We start from the raw sequence: 23,706 nt of genomic DNA on the forward strand, positions 1-23,706 counted from the left end.
TTATATATATATATATATATATCTATTTATATGCAGTTTATTTATATATTTATATATATGTATAATATATGTTTATATGTAATATGATATATTTTTATGTATATATTTGTATATATATTTATATAATATTTTTATATATAACTGACAGATGAATATAAATTTTTTTTTTATTCTTTTTTCTTTACTGCAATTCATTCCAAGGAGGGCATAGGCCTTTATCAATTCACGATTGAGAGGTTAAAATGGCTGTGTCACCCTGCCTGATTGGATGTCTTCCTAATCAACCTCGGTTCGGCGCAGCTGCACTTGTGTCACTGGCGGCGATCTTCACTTACGACACCTGCGTTTGACGCACAGGCGATATGTCGTTTTCTCGGCTCGAGTAAAGCAAGTCAGAACGAGGAATTTTTACGACAACTGAAACGGGGATATTGATTTGTACGGCACTACAAGGTCCGGTGTCCAGTGCGCTTAACCAGGACACATCGCGGCAGTCATCATTAATTTTAATAATTATATTAATAGATATTATATTTTATTTATATTTTTAGATTTATTTTTAGTCAGATAGATAGATATTTTTACAATAATATAATTTCCCACACATTAAAACCCAAACGAACTCGCACAACTCACACACACACTCAATCACTCACTCACTCACTCACTCCATCACTCACTCGCTCACTCTCTCTATACACTCACTTCTCTCACTCACTCACTCAATCATCACTCACTCACAACACACCACACGCATATACATATTTGTATATTATAGTATAATGACATGTATATACTTATACATACAGCTTATATATATTTATTTTATATTTATTTATTTTTTTTATATATATTTATATGTTATAATGTATCGTATGTATAGATCTATACACCACAAAAATATGTATATTATATATATTTATATATATATATATATTATATATATTACACATATGGCATACAGTCACCTACATATGTGTGTTTACATATACTTAGTATATACTTAAAATGTCAATCGTATTGATTCGACATTTGAAGTAGGGCCACTGGGGTTATTAATTGCAATAGATGAATGGAAACACGCAGTTATTATTACCAAAAACCCACCGGAACCGGTATTTACGTATGTTTATTTGAAAAATGATATGAATATTGCAAATTTTTAAGTGTTATGGATAATATTTAAACGTACATCTCTTAATTCACCAATTAAATTTGGTTAAAAATGCAAGAATTAGGAGATTGACTTTTTTATTCACTCCCACTTTTTTTTTATGTGTACTTATATTTACATGTACTGTAAATCACTTTCTTTGTTCTAAGGAAATAACATTGTATATTAATGAAATAAAGTATTTGAATATGAATTTGAATTTGAGATATAGAAGTACAACACCCAAAAAAAAACACTTTTATATTATATATTATATATATAAATATATATATTTTAATATATATATATATGGTGTGTGTTGTGGGTGGTGTGTGTGTGTGTGTGTGTGTGTGTGTGTGTGCATAAATTTTTATCTTTCTTAAACCAGGTTAATCACTCTTCCTATCTCTCTCTCTCTCACTCTCTCTCTCTCTCGCTCTATATATATTTATTTTATATATATATATATATATACAAAAATATATATATATATATATAAATATATATATATATATGTATATATTACATATTTATGTGTACATATATTGCCTTATATTTTCATAATGTATATATATATGGATATGTGTGGTTGTGTGTCTGCTATAAATGCATATATATTAATATATATATATATATATCATATATATATATATATATATATATATATTAAAATTATATGTCACATGTGGAGGTATATATGAATGTGTTTGCATATATATAAAAACATTTATTTATATATATATATTTATATTATATATATATATACATATTTATATATATATTTGTGATATACTTTATAGTATATTTATAATTATATTTATATATATAGTTATTATCTATATATATATAAATATACATCTAGATATATATTTATATATATATACATATATATATATTTATATATATACATATATATATATATATATATTTATTTAATAATATATATATGATTTCTAGTGTTTTTATATGGTATATACAAATGTAGATTTTCACAAATTCACAATGATTTATCTCTATGTCTTATTTTTTAATTATCCTATCTTTTCTATTATAATTTTTACTATCTATATCTACATATGTATGTATATTATCTATCTGATCAATATAGAATGTATATGTTTATGTTTGTTTGTACACACTACACTCACACACACCAAACACACACATCAAAAACACTCCTACCCCCCACCCCCACACAATTAACTATATATAATATATATATATATTTTATATATTAATATATATAATATTGTATATAACATAATATGTATTTATCTATCGATATTGTTATATCTATTAAAGAATTGAATTAAGTCATCCGTCCTTTTTTCTCTCTTGACATTTTCCTACATGATTAATTGTTATTTCCTCTTTTTCTTTGTGACTTTTTCGTTGTTTCCTGTTTCTATCTTAGCTTCCCTCTCTCTGTTTACTTCTATATTGATATTTACCGTTACGTTTTTTATATCAAAATCCATTCCGATAGAAACCTTGCCATTTCCTTAACTATATTTTAGTTAAATCCGGAAAGTTCTTGCATATTATTGCCGTAATCATGATCAATAAAAAATGGCAGATACATTGTGCATGATCACTCAGCTATATTAAAATAAGATATTTCGTGCAGTGTGATTATTTCATTTACAATAGGCCTTGGAATGCAAGAGTGTATTTCACGCAAAGTAGGTATCAGTGTAGATTCTTTTGATGTTCTAGCGTGCAAGGAATGTGTACAAGAAATGCAATAAAATATTTTCAATTAATTTTTCGCAACCCCTTTACACCCGGTTTATTTAAGGTTTTCAGGAAAGATTTCAAAAACTCACCTAATTCATGATATCAGTTATGCAGCTTTAAACGCTTTATTGGAAAGGTTGTCTCGCTGGTTTAACAACACCCTCATCAATGTATTAGTGATATTTCCTCCATCAGACAGGGAAATACTGTTATTTAAGTATTAATAAGTATTTCTAGATGATACTGTTATATATAAAAATAAATTAAAAGTATACATATTAGCTTGTTTTATATAATTTATACTATATTTATATATTTTATATTTTATTTAATTCCATAGGCAAATATAATATTTATGTAAATATTATATATTTATATATTTGATGTGTGTGTGTGGATGTGTGTGTGTGTATTTATATAAACATGGTATGAATGAGAATAAATGTCTTCACTCAATATAAGAGGGTAATACTTTGTTGATATAAATATTTATTATATATAATATGTGTGAGTGTGTATTTGCATTTATTTATTAAAATAAAAAGTACATACACACATCCTCACACACACACACACCAACACACACACTCACACACACATCATATATATATATATATATATATATATATATTGTATTTAAATATTTATATTCGCATAACATATTTATTACATATATACACATCTATACACACCACACACAACACACTCACACACACTCACACACACACACACACCACAATATGTGTGTGTGTGTGTGTGTGTGTGCGCGCAGTTGTTTTACATACATATATATGTGTATATATATAAATATATTATATTTATATATATATATATATATGTATGATAATGAGAGAGAGTGAGATATATCTGTTTATATATACACAAAGACACACAGGTCACAATTTCGCATACCTAAATGTATATATAATTAACATATAAATAACATTATAAATTTATTTATATATTTATATATATTTATATATATATTTATAAATATTTATATATTATTATACAAAATAATTTATAGATTTTATTTTTATATTTATATATATATATAAAGAGAGAGAGATGAATATATGTGTATGTATATACACACACACAACAGACACTCCTATTACATATATTTATATATTTATATATTTAATATATATATTATATAAATATAATTATACATATACATAATATATATATATAAATATACTATATATATTATATATAAATATACATATACACATAAACATATATATTTATATTTATATATATATATATTATATATTGATGCACGTGAATTATATATTATTATATATATATATTTATATATTATTTACATATAAAAATTACACGTGATTATTATATATATATTGATATATTTATATAATATATTAGCGATGTATATGTATATTTATTTATTATATATTTTTATATTTATTATATATATTATGTTGTAATATACGTTTATTTATATATATATACTAATATTTTTATTTATATATATTTTATTATATATATGTATAAAATGTGTGTCTGTGTGTGTGTGTATATTTTACACATTATTTCTCTCTCTCTCTATTTTATATATATATATATATATACTATAATATTTATATAATATATATATTATATTTATTTATATATATATTTATATATATTATAATATATTTATATATTTTATTTATATATGTATGTTTATGTATTATGTGTATATAACATAATATTGTATATATGTGTGTCAGATGTGTCTGTGTGTATATTATATACAGATTATTCCTCTCTCTCGCTTCATTATATATTCATATATAAATTATTTGTATATATATGATATTTATTATCTATTCACACTATTGTGGTATGGTATACAACTGACGCGCACACACACACACCACTCACACATATGGGTAGTGTGTCGTGTGGTGGGTGTGTGTGTGGTGTGTGTGTGTGTGTGTGTGTATTGTTGTGTATATTATATGTAATATAATTGTATGCGATTATTATATTGATTTACAATTTATTATTTATTTATATATTTATTTTTACTTGTGTGTGTGTGTGTTGTTTGCATGTGTGTGTGTGTGTGTGTGTGTGTGTGTGTTTGTACTTTTTTTATTTTAAATATAAATACAATCTACCAACACAACATATTATATTCTATATATTTTTTTATATAAAACAAAGTATACCTCTTATATTGTGAGACATTTATTCTCATTCATTTCCATGTTTATTAATTCACACACACACTACACATAATACCACACTATATAATTTTTCTTAATTGTATATCATTTACATATATTATATTTGCCATAGGATATTATAATATATATATCTTTATATATTATATATATATATATTAAAACAAGCTTATATGGTAAACTGTATTTTTATTTTTGATATATTAAACAGTATATCTAGAAATACATTATTAATAATTATTAACAGTATTTCCTTGGTCTGACAGGAGGAAATATCACTAATACATGATGTAGTGTGTTGTTTCTGCGAGACACAATCTTTCTTAATGCCGTTTAAAGGCTTGCTTATCTGATTCATGAATTAGGTGTCGTTTTTGATAATATTTTCCTGATAACCTAAAGATAACGCGGGTGGTGTAAAGGGGTTGCGAACAAAATATTTCTGAAAATTATGTTTATTGCATTCTGGTGTACCACTTTCCATGCACGAGAGAACATCAAGAATCATAAACTGCGATATTATACTTTTGCTGTGATATACACTCTGATTCTAGATTTTGTTATGTAATAATCTCACTGCACGAAATTTCTATTGTAATATTGCTGAGGGTCATTGCACAATGTTTTGCAATTTTTTATGAGCCTTGATTTCGGCTATATAAATATGTCAGAACTTTCCGAATTATCTAAAATATAGTTAAGGAATGGCAAGGTTACTATCGGTTGGATTTTGATTATAAATATCGTAACGGTATTTTCACAATATAGTGATACAGAGAGAGGGAAGCCTAGTTAGAAACAGGAAACAAAAGCAAAAAGGACAAAGAAAAAGAGAAATAACAATAATCATGTTAGGAAATTGACAAAGGGAGAGAAAAAAGGTCGGAGACGCTAATTCAATTCTTTTATAGTTATACAGATTTAGATAGATAGATACATATCATAGGATATATTTATCTTTATATATATATATATATTTATATATATATTATATATATATATGTGTGTGTGGTGTTGTGTGTGTGTGTGTGTGTGTGTCGTGAGTGTGTGTGTTAAAAACAATACATATAACATATACATATATATTGATTGTAGATGAATTCACTTCCATTATGTTAAGTTAGAAAAATATAATTGATTTGATAGATAATTAGAAAATAAACACTAGAGATAATTCATTGGGAATATGATGAATCTACATGTTGTATATACTATTCTAACACTAGTACTCTTTATATTTATATATTATATATTTATTATATTTATATGTATATATATAATATATATTTATTTGTATATATTTATATTATATATCATATATGTATATTTATCTATATATATATATTAAATATATTTATATATATATATATTTTTTATATATATATTACTTATTTTTTATTAATATATGTATATACTTTATTTATATATTTTATTTATATATATATATATATATATATGCAAACAAATGTATTATATAACTACTATTGTGTATACACATTTTTGTGCTATTATTTATATATTATTATATATATATATTATATTATATATTATATATATATATATTTATATGCATTTTTACTTACATCACTTTACACACACATAATTATATATATTACATATGTATATTAGGAATATAATGTACACAAACATATGTAAATATACATATATTTTGACTTTATGTATAATATTATATATATATTCTTTGTACTATATACTATATAGTTATATTTATATATAGAGAGAGAGAGAGAGAGAGAGAGAGATAGAGAGAGAGAGAGGAGAGTTAAACAGTGAACTGAAAGATAAATGTTATGCACACACACACACACACAACAACAAACACACACAACACACACACACACAAATATAATTATTATTTTTAGATAATATATTTATATATATTTTATTTACTATATATATAAATGTGTGTGTGTGGGTAACTTCATATATATTCCAAATTCAAATTAATATCAATATACTTTATTTCATTAATTACAATGGTTATATATTTCTTCGAAAGTGATTTTACAGTAATGTATAATATAAGGTTACACATCAAAATTAGTTGGAGGTGTTATAAGTCATTCCATATTCTTGCATTTGAAACTCTATTTTAATTGGTGGACATATTAAGAGATGTTCTTTAAATTTTTATACTACTTAAGTTTTGCTAATATTTCATTCTTTTAAAATAAAACATAACGTAAATACCATTCCGGTGGGTTTTGGTAATATTTTCTGCGGTTCCACGTCATCTTTGCAATTTTACCCTGTGCATACTATCAAATGTCGAATCAATTTCGATTTGACTTTTGTAAGTATAATACGTATATGTTTATGTATTAAAACATTTGTAGGTTGTCTGTATGCATATGTGTATATATATTATATATCTATATTAATATATATTATATATTCATATTTGTGTGTGTATATATCTTCATACAACATTATAATATATATATATATATATTATATATCTATTTATTTATATATATATTTTTATGCATGTTATGTATATATATACATGTATTTTATTCATAATATACAATTTGTTTTTTGTGTGTTGTGTGTAGTGAGGTGGTGGATGAGTGATGAGTTCAGTGAAGGAGTGACGTGAAGTGGAATGTGAGTGTGGACGTGAGTGGGTGAAGGAGTGAGTGGTGAGTGAGTGTGTGAGTGTGTGTGTGTTTTTGGTGTGCGTGTGCGTTTGTTATGTTGTGAATGTATTATTTGATACTATATATCTTTATATTGATCTTTATATTTATCTTTATATATTTATATATATATATAATATATACTATTTTATATATATTTATGTGACTGCCGCGATGGTCAGTCGGTTAGCGCATGGACTCCAGGACATTGTAGTGCCGAATTCAATTCCCGTTGCAGTTTCGTTAAATATAAAAAAGCCCTGGTTCTGACTGCTTTTCTCGAGCGAGGGATACGGGACATATCGCCTTGTGAAGTCACAAACGCAGGTGTCGTAAGGGATGTCGCAGCGTGACACTAGTGTCTGCGCTCCGAACCGTGGTTGTTAGGATTGCATCCAATCAGGCAAGGGTTGACATCAAGACATTTTACTCTCAATAGTGAAATTGAGAAAAGGCCTATGCCCTGTAAAGTGAGAATGGAATGGCTGTATGAAAAAATATTAAAAAATAATATGTATATGCATTTGCAAGTATATTTATATTTTATTATATATATTATATATATACATTATATATACATATATATATACAATATATACTTATATATACATATATATACATTTATATAAATTTATTTATATACTGCATATATATATATATATATTTCTATATATATATATTTATACTTCATTTATATATCCACACCATCAGCCTGAATTCAATCAATGCGGGGAGTAGGACTCTCACAATCTTTTCACTTGTCTGTCTTGCAACTTTTTGTTTCTTGGTCATTGGCCCCAATATCTTCGGGTGTATTTCGTTCACGTCCATAATTTGTTTGGCACTTTGGTTCTTTTGATAATTATTGCCCAATCTACACTTTCTTTGTCCATATGTCTCTGACTTATTTGACATCGACCCATTATATTTCTTTGTTTTTAATACTCACAAGTACATCTTCACTTTTTTCGGTTTCTTGATCCAAGATTGATCTTCATCCGATCTCTTAGGCTTAATTCCCAGCATTAACCTTTGCATCCCTTCTCTGGGAACTAATTAGTTACTCTCCAGTTATTTTCGGTTATGGTCTCCATGTTTCTGTTCAATAGGTCTTAATCTGGAGGATGCATTGGTTAAAGACATTATTGCGCAAGGAGCCTCTTAGATGTCTACGTGTTTGGCCGTAATGGCGCTACAGCTAGGGACTGATGCGTCGCTTTATTTCCTCTTCACTAGGATGTTGCTTGTCTTTACAGTTGCCCTAGATATATATACTTGTCACATCTCTGCACTTTGCCTATTACATGTATTGTTCGATTTGAGGTCAATATTAAAATGTATAGTCTTGTTCTCCTGCGTCCGACTTTCAGACTTGCTCTATTCAGATCGTCAATTAATTGCTGCATTTTAATTCTGCAGATTCACAAGAACAAATCGTCTGGTAAATCTTTTGATTGTTTAGGTTTTCCTCTCCTAATTTTGATACTCTTTATGTCCATTCTAATTTCTAATTTTCCTCATGGTAAGCTGTAAACAGTTTTGGTGAGATGGCTCATCGCATTGTCTATATCCATTTTTTAGATTAGGTTATTTTATCAGTTTCCGTGTGGGCTTGATGGTTGCTGTTCCATCTTTGTCTATATCTACTAATATTTTACAATATTACAACATCTTCTACTCCTGTCTTCGAATAATAGAATTCTAGTACTGATAATTGAATAGAGTCCAAAACTTTTTGTAATCATGAGTGACATACAACAGCGAGTTTCCTACATTCCTTTCACATTGTTTTTCTAAATTTGAGTGAACATGTGGATGTGGTCTGTTGTTTAGAATACATCTGGCTGAAAAGCCATGCCTGTTCCACAAGTCTGGTTAGAATCAAGGACTGTTAGATGAATGCAATCTGTGAGACTTACTGTGAACGTTAGTTAGTGAATAGGAGGCTTATGTGGTCAGTTTTTTCTCTAAGTTTTTTAGATCATTTTAGCTCCTTTTTAGTATCAAAATGATTATTGCGTTTTCCAGAGGTTTCATAATTTTTCCGTGAGAGGCCTTTGTTTAAAGGATTGGCTTTGTTCAGTTGTTGCAATTTTCTTCTGTATCTTATGTTCTATGCTTTCGTCTTTCCTGGATTTTCGCTCTCTCATGCCTTTTAAAACATTCTTTTTATTCTGTGTGATGTTATATTATATATTTACTATATTTATTTATAATTTAATATATTTTTTATATTTATATATATAAATATTTAATATATATTTTTAGATATATACATTTTTTTATATATTTGTGTTATATATATATATTTTATATTTATATTTATTATTATATTTAAACATATATATTATAATTATGTATTATAATATATATATATATTTATTATATATTTTATATGCAAACCATGTTAAATATATACCTTACACATGTGACATATATGTTTATATATATATTACTTATGTTACTATATATATATTTATATATATACTATGCATTTATACATACATACACATACACCAACTCCTTAATGTTTTATATTAATATGTTATATAGGCATTATATGTACACATACATTATTGTAGATATACATAATATTTATATAGTTTCAGTGTTCGCTTCTATCCGTGGCTGCTCATTTGAGTTTGATATATCTTAGTAAATATTCTTCCACTACTTTTATGATTCTATTCTTGTTTTATGTTCACTTTTTCCAATGTTTATTTATTGCTTTAATTTTTATGTCAACCCTATTTCCTTGTTTCCACTTTAGTAGTTTTCATGATTGGTACCTGAGATCACTGTCTTCATTTTTATTTGAGTATAGAATGCCCAACATCTTCTATTTTTATTTATACTAGTTTGTTTGTTCTTTGCTACTTCTATTCTATTACCTGTTTGACGATATTGAATTGGGACCCTACATATTTTGCATTTAACTGGTTTTGTATCTACTCGTGAGCTTGCTGGGGCTTTGCTTGTCGTTCTTACTGGACTATTCAAATGCAGCTTTCTTTTTGTCTTTGATCTGTTTGTTGATTTGGTTCAATGTTGAGATCTTTGTACTGAGTAGTGATGAATATCTGTTTTGGATGTTAAGACTAAATTTTTTTCTGTCGCTTTGTTTATTTGGCTGCGATTTTTGTAAGATTTTATTACTCTCCCTATTCATGAGGTTGTAATTTAATTTCGCCTCAGACCATTCTTTGGTCACTGCCAATTATTTACTTTATTAAGATGTCTTATCTACTACTTTGTCACGTCACTATCTGAAAATTAAGAAGTCAATTTCGTTTTGATGTCTGATGGCTATTCCACTCTTTTTTCGAAGAATGTATTATGATATTGAGTATCGGAACCTCCGCAAAATCACCTACTAGCTTTTGTACCCTCTCATTCCTAGGTAACCCCCTCCCCAAACGGGAGCCGCATTTCCGCAGTGTAGGGCTTGGTTCTGGTGAGCCAAAATGGTTTTCCTGGTACTCACAAGGTCTATGAGAGGGGATGGTACACCCACCCCAGGTTCTTTCCATCGGGACCAGGGAGAACTCTCACACGTAGTGTTTGCCTGTGTGTGATATCCCATATTACATTAAGACACAGGAGTCTGGAGGTTGAGGATGCTGCATGGTAGATCCTGCAGCTAGCATCATTCCTCTGTGGTCCTCTATTCTGGGTAGATGGGTGGCTTGATCAAGGCCAAGCCAGTCTATCGATCTGCTATTTGGTAGGGTCAAGCAGGCACTGTTCAGTCGATAACATATATGTCCCATGTATGCACTTCAGAACTAAAAATTCGGTGTCATCATCTTCCTATGTGGTGTTCGGGGAAATTAAGTGTCCCAACTATCAATTTCACCCCGTTGGAATCATGTTGGGTGGTGGGTGGAAAGGATAATATAGAATTCTGATTTGTATAATTTCTAGAATATTTATAAGAACCAGACTATCCCCTTGGACCCTTACGCAATTCCCAGGCCATTCCCTCTGGAATACGTCAATGTCACTCTGGAACCTTTCTGAGTTTCCAATAGGGCAAAAATGGAATTCAAAGTGGTTCCTAGGTCCAAAGCAGGTATGGAGAAAGTTCTCAGTACATTTGGATACTTTACTGGTGAAATTATAGTATTAGCTAATAATGAAGACCTTTGATTGGTGTATGAATCATGGTCTTTGTTTTTTTTAAAGACTTGGATGATGTAGTTGAAGTTGTTTCAATGTCATATTCGCAATCACCCACAGCGAGTTGTGTTAGGCATTGATAAAGTTCATCACCAGTCGAGAGTGGACCATTCTGTGTGCATTTTGCATAATTCAGGGGCTCAATTCGCTTGTTTTTTTTCACAAAACACTCAGTCAGTGTATGAGTATTGTCTTTTCCCGGGACCTGATGAGGTATCACGAGGAGAGATGTTAGAACTAAGAATTTTATTGTAGTGGCAGTTAAAAAGTTTTTATGAAAGGAATGTTGTTAGTTTGGAATAGTCTACTAGCTCTCCTTCTATAACTTTAGAAACTTTTGTCCCTCCTAATTCAGTTATGTTGGCATAGTACACCTACTAAGTAAAGCACATATGTTCGCCCCTCACCCTATGTGGTGCTTCACTGCATCAGGGTTATGGACAACAGGAACCAATAACTCTTGCGGCTTTATGAAACGAGAATGTGCGAACGTTAGTTTGGTATAACAGGCCATTAAATGACAACTGTCTAAGGTCCACATCATTCGGTTATGAATGCAAAGAAGCTCTTGAGCCTCTTCAAAGCAATGTAGAGGTAATAGTTTGATAAAAGGTTCTTGGTAATAAGGAGCAAGGAGAAGTTAGTTCTTCCAGGATATCGTGACATACCTATGTGGTCTTGCAAAGCCCCTTTTGTCAAGTTCTTGCCCGTTCTCTTCATGCTATCCCTTGGCTTCCAATACTTCTTCCGCCCACACGCACTCACTCTACCTTTAAATCTCAGTTACTCTAATGCTGAAATCTGCCTTCTAGTGAGGTATGTCCTTTGCTCGGTTCTAGCCTGCTCTACATTACCGCCATCTTTGCCCTCCAATTACTTACTTCTCCCAACACACTCTGCCACTACCTTTAATCCTCAGTACTCAAATGCCTGAAGCTGCCTCTGGTGATTTTATCTCCAAATGCTGAGTAGAAGTGAGGGTCTATTGAGAGACTCCTCCTTCCCTATGTAAGGTCTGTGGAAGCCATCATTCGACAGGCTCTGAGGCCGCAACGCTTAACAGCCAGCTGCCACGACTATCTACAGGGCTCTGAAGCAAAGGCTCTGGTATGAAACTTTGCACCTGGGCAAAGGGAATCCCTAGCGGTTGTCAAAAGGAATCAGGTGTGATAGCCACAGCTAGCCACTGCATCTACAGGTGCCTCCGCTGCTAGACGGAATGCTCTGAACAATAGTCAGGTCCAGCTATTTACTTTTGGCAAGGAATTCCTGAGCCTGTCAAACGGATGACAGTGGTAAACTAGTGACCTCAGGTAAATCCCCTTTCAAAGGTACTCCTCAAGATGCTTGGGAAAAGGGTTCTCGTCAAAAAGATGGTGGGGCACCGGTTAACTCCCCCAGGTGCTGCAAAACACCTTAAGAGTGATAGTTTAAACACAGATGAAACTGGATACCCTAATCCAATGGAACTGTCAAGGTAGTCATTGCAGATGAAAACCTTGTTATTGAAATGTTAATGTATTTAAAACATTAAGAATCTATTAAAAAATGTTGAAACCTGGTACCGCTCTCACCACTGGATGTGATGAGTTTAAGCTTTTGATTTAATCGTAACAGAACTACGTAACGAATATTTATTAATAATAGAAATGTGTCCGTTAAGATCTCTAGTCCCCTTGACTGCCTGCCAAGGATGGCGTGTAACCCTGCAGTTTTAAGATCGAGGCTGATAGAGATAAGACTGCCAAATTAAAGTCTTTCCTTCTGCTTTCTTCTGCAATGAACACCCATTTTCAGATTTCAAAACCATCTGCATTTTATTGCATATAGTCCTTTGCTATTAGAAGTGTGTTAAAGTAATCTCTTTGACTTTTGCTGTGGATATCTGTAGGATATTATTCTGTCCAGATGGTTTTTCTATAGCAGATATCCTCGGTTATGGACGTTCTCTGTTTATACACAGGAAATATATATGTATGATTGGGAAGATTGGTGTTCCAAATTAAAAAGATTTAAAAAACTTTGATCAATTTTATTTTCAAAACTTTAAATATAAGTTATTCAACCTCACTACAAAATCTCACACACTACAAAAACAAATCAATGTTTTCCAAAATTCCTCGAGTTCAGCAATACATGTCTTTAATCTGGTCAAGATTCATTATCTGTTCACTTCCCACTTTCACTTTCACTCTTTTCACTTTTTCTTGTTTCGACGATGTCACTTGAAGAAACTGGCTGGATTCCGACACGTCTATATCCACCCGTCTCGAGTCTGTCTCCATTGCTTACGGTCTTTAGGGGTGATATCGCACCATTAATTAAATATATCTCATTTTATAAGAACGCATTCTTATGTGATCTCGCTCAATGCGACGTGCCGATCTACATTAAAAAATAATCTTGACAATAATGTAAAAATGAACAACAAAACTTAAAACTCATTATTAAACTTTAGGAGGTAGTCACAGTTTACCGATGGATGGATAAATGCGCTGTTACTGCTATGGCTATGTGGACCCTGAAAAGCGCCTACCAGTTGTAGCTATTCCAGCTATTCCATTCATCGCACCTCGTACCTTTCACCGCGCTTTTCACACCACTAACACATACGCACACATCCAAACAACCTCAGGCAGGTCGGTCAAGCTAAAGCTGTGGTTGTGTGCCGGAAAATATTCTCACCTTGCCCAATTCTAACAAATCCAGATCGTCTTTCATTGATTGGTTTAAGGGGGGAATTAGGGAGTTCCATAGTTGAACCTTAGTGTGATTTTATTTAAGGATTTTCCACAGATTCTCATTATCCTACATTAGGATCGGCTATCTCAAGGGGGTTGAAAACAGTTTGAATGAAGGAGAATTCCCGAATTTAGTCTAGTGTAGAGTAATCAGTTCTTGTAGTCTGGTGTAATGAAAAGTGATGGCTCTCCACTCTCAGCATACAGGGGACCCATACAGTCCAACTTCCGAGAGAAATGGGGCGTTGCAGATGGAATAAGCCTCAAATACATAGTCGGGGGTACTACGAATAAACCGCTTGGTAAGCTGCAGAAAGCGTTGTGCGGTTTCTGCTCCAGATAGGCTGTGAAATAACCCAAAATATACTAAGACATTCTGTAGCTTTCAATATTATGTGATGTGATAGGCACCCATGTAAGCCTTGTAGGCAAAAAATAGCACTTTCCTAATTTGTGTTAATGCATATCAGATGGTCTTTCTTGGAGAAAATTTGCACGCATGGTTTCACTTGCCACTGCACAGCCTGATTTTTTGCAGTAAGCATGTATCTTGCTCATCCAGTAAGCTTTCTCATGAGCAGTAACAGTGTAAAGTCATCCACATTACAGATTACACGAGGAACATGTACTTGGATGTCTTTTATAGCAATGGCAAAAGGGTCAACTTGTGGGAAAGAATCTGTATATGCTGTTTCAATCTCAAAGTGGCCATCTGTGATCAATCTTAATTTTTCTAAACCCATATTGATATGGGGTCAGAGCACGTTTTCCTTTTCAAGCAACACATGTCAATTTTATGTTTTCTATTTTCTCCACCAGCTTGCAAGATGCAGATGTGAGAGAATTGGTCTGTAATTCTCTGGTGTGGGGACAGAATCATTGCCATGTGGGATGGCACGATTGCCCTCCTTATAGATTTCCTATGATAGATCCAAGTGGAACTTTTGGAAGCTTCTTGTAAGTGAGATTCCAAAGATACTCCAAAATGCTGGAATAGGGACTGCTTGGAGGTGTTCAGCAAGAATTTAACTCAGGTGCTGCCCATAAACAATTATGAAATCAGGTAGTTTGAAAACTGAAGATCTGGTATTCCGGTCAATAGAATCTTGTCGGGAATTTCATGCAAAATGGGAAGTACTGCAACATATGATAGCTTCATGTACCCTGTTTGTGTATGTCTACAAGAGATTTTGGACCTGGGAAAAATTGTCTAATTTCTCTGAGGACGATTCAGCCATTATAGGAACTTTGATTATGGAACTCCATGGAAGAGTTGAGCAGTGATAGGTTGTCAAGATTTACCTTCAGGCAACACCTGCTGATGTAACTGCAGGTGATGGCTGTGCAAATAGCGCTTGAGTCAACTTACACTTGCATCCGTTTAGAAATTCGTAATCCTCGAACCTGGTCACTCCGGGTTTGAGACGGAGGGCCGGTATTGTTTGACCTAGTTGCACTATCCTTTTTTGTTGGTCGTGTGGCATGGTGGGTTAGTACTGGCCCTCCTGTCTACATACCCGGAGTGACCTAGGTTCGAGGCCTTAGGTATTGCCGGTTATTACATTATTCCGTTCTTTCATATATATTCCCTCAGTACTTTGACTTCGGTTTTCGAATTTTTAAAATCTATTTCACCGAGTGCCTCGGGGTGTGTGCGTATAAACCTCGCTTTCATTATTCATGTATGGAATTATGAGTAGATAGGTAATGTCTATGGAAGCTGTTAGATCCTATTGCACACTCCTTTGGTGGGTAGTGTGGCCATGGTTGGTTATACTGGCCCTCCGGTCTCCTGTACCCGGGTGACCTAGGTTCGAGGCCAGGTCAGGGAAGGATTGTCATGCATAATATATCCAATGCAGGTATTGCAATATTCATCTTTCATATATATACAACCTCAGTATTGACTTCGGTTGAAATTTCTATATCTATTTCCACCGAGTGCCACCACGGGGAGTGTTGTAAAAAATCGCTATCATTACTCATGTATGGTAGATAGGTAAGTCTATGGAAGCTTGTTGATCCTATTGCACACTCCTTTTAGTGTGGGTGTGTGGCATGGTTGGTTTATTACTGGCCTCCGGTCTCTTACCGAGTGAACCTATGGTTCGAGGCCAGGTAGGGTGGATTGTTTATTCATAAATATATATAGATATGTACACTCTTATGAGTGTGTGTGTATATCTATATAATTCATATATTGGTAAATTTATATATGTTTGTGTACATATATATATATATAATATATATATATATATGTACACATATATATCTTTGTATTATTTATATATTATATTATATGTATATATATATAATTTTTACACACACTCACTACTCACAACATATTTTAATTTATATTTATAGATATTTACTTCATATACCATTTAATATTTATTTATATGTCTGTATACAACAGATATACTGTCTACTTTATACATATTTGGTCAATGTCTATATGTACATATGTTGATGTAGTGTGTGCTTGTGTGTGTAAAGAGTGTGTGTGTGGTAGTGTGTGTGTGTGTGTGTGTTGTGTGTGTGAGTTTGTGTGTGTTTTGCGTGTGTTTGTATCGCACCACACACGCATAGATACATCTGTGTACGCATTGTACAACGTATATATGTTTATTATATATATATGTATATATATATATATATATTTTTTTTTTTTAAATTAATATGTGTGTGTGTTTGTGCGTGTGTGTTGTGTGCGTGCGTGTTTGTGTGCGTTGTGTGCTTTGTGTTTTAATGTGCTGAACTGTTAAAAGTTCAGAAACAACAGTCATCAACAGTGCTTTTATTCTGAGTAATGATGAAAGTCTCAAACCGTCCTTCACCGGTTGCATATAATCGTCGCTGTTGTTCCTGTTATTTTTTTTCTCATTAGTATAATAACTTCCTCGAGCTTAATTCCCTTGTATAGCTATGTTTTGAATCGAAATGTCTCATGATATCTAAGTGGATCTTCTAAAAAACGGATCAAAAGCCTTTACAATTGGTGAGTTGCTGTGTACATGACTGGGGGGCGGAGAAGGTGGTAATGGCCTCGGCATTTGTTTAATTGTTTGCCTTCAGTCTCGGGTTGCTAGGGCATCGAGGTACATCTGGGAATCTGGAGGAAGAGATTTATGCTCTCTCTCCCACAACAAAACGCACGAGAAAAAATAAAATATGAATTGATGTAAGAATTTCCTTTTGAAAATACATTGTACAGTTTGAAATCTTGCCACCAAAACTCTCAAAATCACTTCGATTTCGGTGGTTCATAAAACTATAAACATCGTTATAGGTTTAAGAATTACTATATCAAAATCTTGCGATTTAATAGAAGGACTTTCATTTCCCTTGGACTACAGAAATGCATATTTCTTAGACTGTTCACATTTTTCAAGATTCTAGGAATTTCCGAATCTTGTAGATTCTTCAATTAAATCTGTGGTGACGCATTTTTAACACGATTATAGAAAACATGGAACGGCTTTTTTGGGATTCCCGTTCTGCTATTCATTATTCTTCCTCTGATGATATGGATATTCATATGCCTAAACGCATTTCTGATATCCTTGAACAAACAAAAATTACTTCTTATTTATTTGCGCGTGAGTATTATCGCGGCTGTTTTAGAGGTTGTCCCAGTCAATACTATCTAGCTTTCTGTTTACGAATCTCTAAGAAATTTAGCAAATCAAATAAATGACCCTTTTAAACCATCGAAAAACGGCCAAGCCCTAGTCTAGATACTGTTCTTACTATTCCAGGATTCACTTTAATACGGATTACCAGTTTGAAAATATGATGATAAGGATCGCTGGTTTCTGCCAAACATTATGCTTTGGAACCGAATTTGCATTAATAAACGGAGGGTGGCATATGGCAATTAGTCCACGATATTGTTTACGATGTATTTTATTGCATGAGAGTGTGAATTCTATCCTTATAAACAGGGAGGATTTTTTTGTCAAAAAGAATGCACTTTTAATCAGTTGCTTTTCTGGTCGCTGCCAAAAATATAGCAAGATAGACCTAGAGTAGATGTGTGGGGTTTGTGTATGTGTGTGTGTGATGTGTGTGTGTGTGTGTTGTGTGTGTCTGTGTGTGTGTGTGTGTGTGTGTGCGCGCCCGCCTGCGCGACACAAACATACTCCACACAAACTCACACACACAACACACACACACAAAAATATATATATATAATTTATTCTATAAATATAATTAATGTGTGTATTATAAATATATGTATAATATTTATTATATTACTTACTTCATACATACATACGTATATATATATATAATTATTTATATATATTTGTGTGTGTGTGTTGTGTGTGTGTGTGTATGCACATTTATTATATATTATATATATATTTATATATAATTATTTATATATTTATATATATATTTGTTTGTGTTTGTTGTGTTGTGTATGTGTGTGTATGTGTCTGTGTGTGTGTGCGTGTGTTTATGTATGTGTGTGTGTGTATGTATGGTGTTTGTCTGTGTATTCTACATATACATGTATATACATACATACATATGTATATATACTATATATTGCATATATATATATATTTATATTTATTTTTATATATTTTTATGACATATATGTGCGTGGTGCGTGTGTGTGTGTGTGTGTGTTGTGTGAATGTGTGCGCGCGCGTTTGTGCGTGCGTGTGGTTGTGTGTGTGTGATCCGTCGTGCGTGTGCGTGTATGTGTGTACATGCACGCATACTCACATATATACACATTTTAGAAACACATACACATGTACATCACACACAAACGGTTTGATAAATAGATGATTTACGTGGATAGACAGTTTTACAAATACAAATATTTATATCACCCCTTAATTGTGATTCTGTCGAGAGGCATCTAACCTGATGCAAAGCCATGCTGGTTATTAGTGGACCCATGGTCCACACTATCCATCACTGACAGGATCAAGGCAGAGAATTACCTGTCTGGTCCAGCAATAGTTCTCGCCGAACAAGTCCTGGACCGACAAACTGTAGTTGACGGTCGAATTGGTCACGGGGCCGATCCGCTCTTGTGTGATGAAAAACAATGCTTTGAAAAATATTTTGTCGAATACACCGCACCGCAGTTATTGATCCTAGTTTAATGATATTTGGCTTTAGTTGTTTTTATTCTTTAATATAAACGATAAAATAAATAGTCTAACTTTTTTTATTTATGTTCAATTTATTCATAGTTTTATCCACGGTTTCATCTCATAATTTTCTTTGTACTTTACTTCAATCGTTTTATTATTATCTGCTTATTCACTCATTTTCTTATTTGTTTTATTACTGTGTTCACTCTGCTACTATTCGTTTTAATGGTTTCTTTAAAAATTGTTGAACATCACGCTTCAGACTCTGTGACACTGCGCGCTAATTATTTCGTGACCCTGGCCGCATGAAAGAGCGTCTACTGTCGCTCTAATTTTCTTGTGATTTTGTTTGCACTCGGATGGGCCTCAAACTTATAATGACATTCCTTGATATTTCGGTTGGTAGGAATTTAATGTTTATAATAATAATAATTATTACCATTTACTTTTATTATTATTTTGATCTTTCATTATCTTTATTATTGGTATTATTTTCTTCATTACCTTATCATGATTATTATCATTTTCATATCTTTATCATTTTCATTATGCATTATCGTTATTATTCATTTTTCATTATCATTATCATTATAGTATCATTCATCAGTATCATTTCATTTCATTATCATATCATGATCTTTATAATTGCCTTTTTCATTACAGTATCATTCTCATTTTCTTCATCATCATCATTAATCATTATCAGTATTGTTTTTTATTATTATTCATTTTCTTTTTCATTATCATTATCTTCATCCTATTATTATCTTTTTTATCATTATTATTATCATTGCTATTATTATTATACTTTCATTATCAATTATATCGGTAATAAGTGGTGTAATCCATGTATGTGTTAAAACAGAATAAAAATAAATAATCTCACGCAGCGGGACATTGCTATTATATTAACCATCCCAATACAACTGAGTTAAGCTTTGATGTTAGCTGTATGCAATCTACAGCCACGCAGCCTGCTTCCACTTGCCAGGGCATGCAAAATTTATTACACAATATTTAATGTTGAGAGAGAAAATGACACTCTAAACGAATGAAGAAAAATGATAGAGTGTACAAATAATAAAACTGATCGGTTTCTTCTGTTTTAAAGTGAGCTAAATCGCGCTTCACTCAGATAATGTATGATAAAAATTACTGTTTTAGTAAAGTTTAATACTTAGCAATAAACACTCATTCTCCTCCTCCTAAAACATCAGCATCACCGTCAATCATCATTCATCACTTCTTCATCCATTAACATTATCATCTTCCTCATCCTCATCTCATATTTTTTATCATTATTATCATCATTGTCTGTTGTTGTTACACATGATCATTATACTATTATAAATATTATCATTATTGCCATTATTAATATTGTTTTTATCACTTTTATTAGTATAGTTATATCAACATCATCATCTTAATTACTGTTCATCAGTATTCATTACTACGTTAATCTTAACAAAATATAGAAAATATTTTAATGATAATAATAAGTTTAATAATAACAATTTATTTTTTTCATTATCATTATATAATGTTATAATGTTTATATATTGATAAAAGGAAAATACATTATTAATAGCGATATTAATTCTACTACTGTTACTATACTACTAAATGATAATTATGATATTAATAAACAATAACTTTAATAATATTAATGATTAATGATAATATTATGTTAATGATAAAGATAAAAAGGGAAAAAAGGAATAATTATGATATATACAGTATTATATAGAAATATATTTCTTTATCGTTATTATATTTTATATTATTACTATATTATTATCATTGATATTTTTATTTACTGTTGTTTATTATTATCATTTTATCCAACCATTATCATTTATTATGATACTGTTATTATTATCATATTAATATTAATTATTATGATGATGGCGTTGATGATGATGAAATAATGATGTGATAATGCATTGGTATGATCAAAATTGATTTTACTTAATAATAGTAATGATAATTAATATTTTTATTTTTTTATTAATATTATATATTGTTACTGAATACAAAGAAAATGATAGTATTAATAACCATGATTACGCATTTGAATGATAATGATAAAAATGATTAAGATAATAATGATAATAATAATAGCAATGATGATATATGTGATGATGTTGATGATGGATGATGATGTGGTGATGATGTTTATGATATGTTGATGATGGATGTTGATGATGACGGTGGATGATGTTGATCATCTTCATCTTCATCAAAATCAATAATATTATAACATTATAATAATGTGAATATATTAATAAAAAAATTATCCCTAGCTGTAATGGTAATGAATTCATCATCTATATTTAATGATCCTTTGACAACAAAAATCAGTGATAATGGTTTACGCAATCAGTTACTATACAAAACATTAAGTTACAGATTCGATACTTTGTATTCCTCAAATTATGTCCTGATTTTTCTATTTACCTTCCTTCGTTCTGTAATAAAAGGAGATTAGAGGGAGACAACGAGGGAAGTCCCCCTAAGTCTATGTATCATCTTTATGTTTCTATGGTATTCCGGGCCACCAAGAGGCGCGGGCGGATGCTTTGATTCTTTCCTTGGAACCCTTCGCCTCTAAGGAACTCTAAGCCAAAACACATAGGCATTTCTTGTCTTTGATAATAATACTTGATTTGAAATTTTTTCTTATTTGTTGTATTAATATCATAAATCACATAATCATTTACTCTTTCCTTAACTTCACAAGCGAAATGTATTATTTCATTATCATTAGAATATACTTTTTTATTATCAATTAGTAGTAGTACAGTAGACGTTGTAGTAGCTGTAAGAGTAAGTTAGTAGTACCTTCTGCGACTACTAATAGTAGTTAATGTAATTAGTAGTAGTAGTTTGGCTACTACTACTACTACCCGTTTAATACTGTTATCTTATCATTTTTTATATTATTATTTAATTTTTATTAGCATTCTTATTTCTATTTTTATTATTATTATCAATATTAATAAAGTGTTTTTTTTATTAGTTATCATTTATTTCATCTTCATTGTTATTTTTTATATAAATGTATTATTATTATTATTATTGATATTATCATCATTGATCATTATTTTTGTTATATTATTTTTTTATTTATTATTATTTTGGATCCATTATTGTTAATTACTCATTTTTTATATTATTTTTATTATTATTATTTATTATTTTTATCATTATTTATTTCTTATTATTTTCTATTATTATTATTTTCTTTTTAATTATTATTATTATGATATTATTATCATTATTATTATTCAAATTATCATTATCAATAAAATTTTTCGGTATTCATTACTACTGTCATTTTTCATTTCCATATTATTATCATCTTAATCACTGTTGTTTTATTTCTTATATTATTATTATTATTATTATTATTATTGTTGTTTTGTTCTTCTTGGTGCGCGTTATGTGTTATTATTATCAGTATCGTTATCACTGTTTATAATCATTATTATTTGACTTTCACTATCTTCCTTATCAAACCATTTTAATGTAATAATAATAAATAATAATAATAATAATTATATTATAATAATAATATTAATAATGATAAACAATAAATAATAATAATAATATATATTAATAATAATAATTATTATTATTATTATTATTATTATTATAATCTTTATTTTATTATTATTATTATCATTATCTTTGTTTTCAGTATTATCAGTAGTATGTCAATTCCTATGAATATTATTAGTAATATTTAAATTGTTTATTGATATTGATACTGTTTGTATTATCATTATTATTAATTATGATCAGTATTTTATTATTATTACTAGAATTAATTGAGTTTTTATCATTATTATATTACTATTATATTTTATTATTATTATTATTATTATTATTATTATTTTCATTATATTTACTATCATTATTATTTTATAA

The sequence above is a fragment of the Penaeus chinensis genome, chromosome 32 (assembly GCF_019202785.1).
Source record: "Penaeus chinensis breed Huanghai No. 1 chromosome 32, ASM1920278v2, whole genome shotgun sequence".
Lineage (NCBI taxonomy): Eukaryota > Metazoa > Arthropoda > Malacostraca > Decapoda > Penaeidae > Penaeus > Penaeus chinensis.